Source organism: Pristis pectinata, chromosome 12 (assembly GCF_009764475.1).
Source record: "Pristis pectinata isolate sPriPec2 chromosome 12, sPriPec2.1.pri, whole genome shotgun sequence".
Lineage (NCBI taxonomy): Eukaryota > Metazoa > Chordata > Chondrichthyes > Rhinopristiformes > Pristidae > Pristis > Pristis pectinata.
In genome coordinates this window covers 56,693,115-56,698,418 of record NC_067416.1, presented here as the reverse complement: position 1 = coordinate 56,698,418, position 5,304 = coordinate 56,693,115, and positions in this window count along the sequence as shown.

The following is a 5,304-nucleotide window of genomic DNA, read 5'->3' as shown; positions in this document are numbered from 1 at the left end:
TGAGTTTGGTGACAAGCTTGCTTGGAATTACAGTATTGAAGGCAGAGCCGTAGTCAATAAACAATAGTCTAACATTAGTGTCTTCACTGTCCAGATGCTCCAGAGCTGAGTGAAGGGCCAAGGAGATGCATCTGCTGTAGACCTGTTTTGGCGATAAGCGAATTGCAGTGTGTTAAGATTGACTGGGAGGCTGGAGTTGATGCGTATCATGACCAACCTCTCAAAGCACTTCATGATGGTGGATGTCAGAGCCACTGGTTGGTAGTCATTGAGGCATGTCACCTTGCTTTTCTTCGGTAATGCTTTTTTCTGCTACTATGTATTATGGTCAATAAGGCCAACGGGACAAGACGCTGTAGGGTAAGGGGAGAGGCAGGGCCGGGGAACCTGTCGGTTTGCTGGTGTGTGGAACCAGCACAGACTGCGGGCCGAACTGGAGCGGGGAAAGAGGAAACCCACAAGATGAGGGTGAGCCGGAGACACGGGGGCTGCAGATGCCGGAATGTGGAGCAACAGACAACCTGCTGGAGAAACTCAGCGGGTCGGGCAGCGTGTGTGGGGAGAGAGAAACTGGGTTAATGTTGCAGGTTGGTGAATGTTTTTCATCGGGACTGGACAGTTCTGTCACAAACCGGAATGGCCGGTTATCTGAGATTGTTGAGGACGTCTCTGAGCCCCGGGGCTGTAATGTGCCTCATTGGGAGATGTGATGTCCTCCCTCAGGCTTCACTGGAACACATTGGGATGTCAGAGTGAGAACGGTCAGAGTGGGACGGTGAATTCAGGTGAGAGGAAAGTGGAATCTGTAGAAAGGGAGGAGTTCTTGAAAGCAGTCACTGGGTCTGTGGTTTCCCCGGTGTGGGGGAGTCCACGTCCTGAGCAGGGCACCAAGTACAGGAATTGGAAGATGCACCAATGAATCACTGCTTCACCTGAAAGGAACCCTTGGGTCTCTCAGAGTTGGGATGTTTGATCTCCTGCAGTGAGAAGGGCAGCGGATGTTGTACGGTCACAGTTGATCAATGCGGAAGATTGAAATGGGGAGTTATGGAGGAACTGAGCCTTTGGAAGGTTACATGGGAGGGGAGGGAAGATTTGTCTGGCAATGACATTACATTGAAGGTGGTGGAAATTACAGAAAATTGCACTGAATGTGGGTGCTTGTGGGTTTGATGATGAGTGGGAGGGAACAGTGGAGTGAGAGTGAGAGTGCTGTAAATGGAAGAGACGTGGTTGAGAGCTTGGTCAACTGTGGTGGAGGAGAAGCCACGATAAAGGGGAAAGAGACACCTTGGAAGCACTGATGTGAAGGTAATATCAGAGGAGATGCTGGATCCAAGAAAAGAGAATGTAAGAGAGTCCGTTCAGCAAGTGGATCAGAAGGATGTGAATCTGATTCAATGGTTGAATGGACACTAGGTTGGTTATTCTGTGTGTGTTACTGGGACAGGGGTTGGGCTCTGAATGAATGGTGGTTCTAGATAGATAGACGGAGCCATGCTGTGATTGAGCGAATGGTGGGACGTTGATGTTATTGGTGAGGGTGAGTCTCTTGATAATGATGGGATAGTGTCATAGAGCGTGTGGTGCGCATGATCGGTGGTGAATCTGTTTGGATGGTGTGTGAAGTGGGGGCGAGGCACTGGGTAGTCAGTGTAGTGCAGGGAGGACTCTGGAGGGTGGTGTTGGGAGAGGTTCTGATTGCTTGACGCATGGACTAGAGGTGACAATCTTGGTGGGTGGGGTTGAGAGAGGTGATTGTACGACCGGTGGACTAGTGTGGACTGTGATTAGCTGGTAAGGCTGGTGATGGGGCTCTGATTAGATGGTGGGTGACCAGACATCAAGTGGAGTTCATCTGACGACTTGTGATGTTACTGTGAGCATCTGTGAATTGGCAGCCTGAAGCCTTGGGCAAGGCAGCTCACAACCAGCCCACCAAAGCCAATCACTAGCAACACACATTCATTCCCAGTGTGGTGTCCGTTCATTTTAAACACTTGGTGGAAATGTAACTCCAGGTGAGGGTCTCAGCTGTCAATCCCCAATCCCAATTTATCCCCCACCTTGTTTCCAACCATAATTCCTCCTGTTTTCCTTTCCAGTTCTGTTAACTCAGTCTACAAAATGTGATATTGCCTGACTGTTTCTGTAATTCACCCATCAGTTCTTTAGATTTTCAGGAAAATGGGGAATAGAAACTTCTTTCTCTTCTTCTAACTAAATAAGTCTGTTACACAATTCAGCGGTGGCACTACAGGATAATCTGTCACATGCCTTTGACCATCAGGCTGTGGAAAGAACCAGCTAGGTCAAACCACTGCTTTCTCAGGATTGCAAACAGACTTTGGACCTCCACAGCCTGTCAGCTCTGGAGTTCATGGACTTCCTCTTCAGGACTCTCTCCATCAGGGCAGGAGAGGGGGTTCTGTCCAGCTTGCCAGGACACCTTCACTGAAGTTCACAGTGTAGGTGGACCCGTCCTCAGTGTGGGGATGTTAACCTCTCACTGGTGGGTGTCTTTATATGTTGTTTGTCTGTGTTCCTTTGGCTGAATTCTGGACAAAATGACAGTTGAATGCCCCATGTTTTCCCAGTTAATTTTAAATTATTGTGAATAAAATAATTTGAAGCACTGTAGTTCTGACTTTGCACCAGTAGCAAAGAGACTGGGTCAGTGATCCAGAGACACTGATTCAGAGCCCACCATAACCGAGGAGAATTTGCTTTAGTTCATCAAAGTAACCTGGAATTCCAACACCGTTAGTTGGGAAGATCAATGATGTGAAACCACTGGGTTGTTGTAATCTATCAGGTTCACTGTCCTTTAGGGAGGGAAAATTGCCATTCCTTCCTGCTCTGGTCCTACACGAGACTTCAGAAACAAAGCTGTATGTTTGACTGTGAAGTACTTTAGCTGTCCTGAGGTTGAGAAAGATGCTGTAAAAATACAGGTTCTTGTTCTCCTCAACTCACACGTCTTGTCCATTCCTGGGTCTTGTACACCCCTCCGATGGCAGCCATACCTTCAGCCTTCCAAGCTGTCAGCATTGGACTCCTCACCCAGAATCCTTCTGTGTCTCTGTTTCTCCCACCTCTGAAAAGCTGTTCCATAAAACACACGTCTTTATCCAAGATTGGGATCAGCTGAACAAACACCTGGATATGGTGAGAGACAGATGTTGCCTCCATTCGCCTGCATTTACAATCCCACTGCTGAGAGCTGCTTCAGTTAGTCAGGAATGATGGCACCAATTGGCCTGTCAGTGTGAAGGCTTTGGAGGTCGATTGTGGAGGAAGACAAATTGTACAGAGAGAGAGATAAACAGAATAGATACACAATGTGGATATAAAAAGAGAGATGCCTCACCAGAAGATTTACCAGATCCTGATCCCACCCACCCTCTTCAGCTGACTGTCAGTCATCAGTAGAGCAATGGCAGCTGCCATCTGTGGTGCTATAAAGTGGGAGCTGCTCATAAATAAACTGCTCACTGATGCTCAGCTTGAGTTTCCTCAGGACCACTCAGTTCCAGTTCTCATTGGGCTTTGTTCCAAGCATGGACAAAAAAGGCAGAAATGTAGAGATGAGACGAGACCCAGCACAGTCTGTACATCGGTGAGACCAAGTGCAGACTCAGTGACCGCTTTGCCGAGCAGCTACGCTTCATCCTCCGATGGCCATCTGGAGCTGCCTGATGCAAGCCATTTTGATTCCCCTCGTCATTCCCACTGGTCTGTCCTCAGTCTCCTCCACTGCCAGAGGCCCAATGCAAGCTAGAGGAACAGCAGCTCATATTCTGCCAGGGTAGTCTGCAACCTGACAGCATGAACACTGAATTCTCCAAATTCAGGTTACCTGTTCCCCTTCTCTCTCCACCTGGTCTACCCAGTTCCTCCTAAACACATCCAACCAGCACCCCTGCACCCCCAGCCCCTAATCACCCTGTAACCACCCCTCCTTCCGCTACTCCAACTGCCCATTGTCCGCACTCTCTTCTCACTGGTCCCCCGACCCCACCGTTCCCATCTGCCCACCCACCTCCCTTATTTGGCTCCACCTTCCTTTCGTACTGGATTCCATCATCTGCGGCCTGCTGTTGCTTCCAGCTATCACCTCCCAGCCTCTGTTGCTGTCTTCACTCTGCCCTCCTCCATCTGCTGATCACCACTCCTTCCCTGGATCCACTTGTAGCTGACCAATTCTTGCTGCACCCCTTACCCTTGCCTCTTTATCCTGGCTGTCTCCCCTCGACTCTTATAATCCTATCCCCAAGAATCTTCTCCCATAATTTCCCTGTCACTGATGTGAGGCTCACCTGCCTGTAATTTGCTGAATAATCCCAATTGCCCTTCTTAAACCAAGGAACAACATTGGCTATTCTCCAGTCCTCTGGGACCCCACCTGTCGTTAAAGAGGATAAAATGATCATCAGTTCTCGCCCACCCATCCCCCTCACCTATTTATACTGGCAATCTCCCCTCTACTCTCAGTCAAGATGAAGGGCTCAACCCAAAACGTCAAATTGCCCATTTTCCTCCACATCATCAGACTTGGACCATTTCCGACAGCTCCCTCTCCTTTCTTGATGTCTCTGTCTCTATCTCAAGAGACAGTTATGACAAACCCACTGACTCCACAGCTACCAAGACTACATCTCCTCCCATCCTGTCTCTTGTCAGGATGCAATTCATTTCTCTCAGTTTCGCCACCTCTGCAGTATCAGTTCTTGAGATGTCCTCCTCTTTGAGAAAAAAGGGCTTCCTCCTCATTCCCACACTGTGGTTGGTGGAGCCCTTACCCACATCTCCATTTCCCACACCTGCTCTCACTCCAGCTCCCCCCCAGACAGAGCAGGGAGAGAGTTCCCTTGGTCCTTTGGATTTCACCCCACTTGCCTCCACATCCAGCAATTCATTCTTCGACATTTTGAACAGTTACAACAGGATCCCACCGCCAGCCGCATCTTCCCCTCCCCACCCCAATCTGCTTTCCGGAGGGACTACTCTCTCCACGATTCCCTGGTTTGCTTCTACCTCCCCCTCCCAGGCATTTTCCCTGCAATCGGAGATGGCATCACATCTGTCCTTCCATCTCCTCCCTCACCACCATCCAAAGACATAAACAGCCTTTCCAGATGAGGCAGAGATTTACACGCACCTCCTCCAGTGTTGTCCATTGCATTCAGTGCTCTAAATGTGGCATCCTCTATGTCAGTGAGACCAAATGCCGACTCAGTGACCGGTTTAACAAACACCTGCACTTCATCTGCCGTGGCCATCTGGAGCTCCCACTTGCAAGTT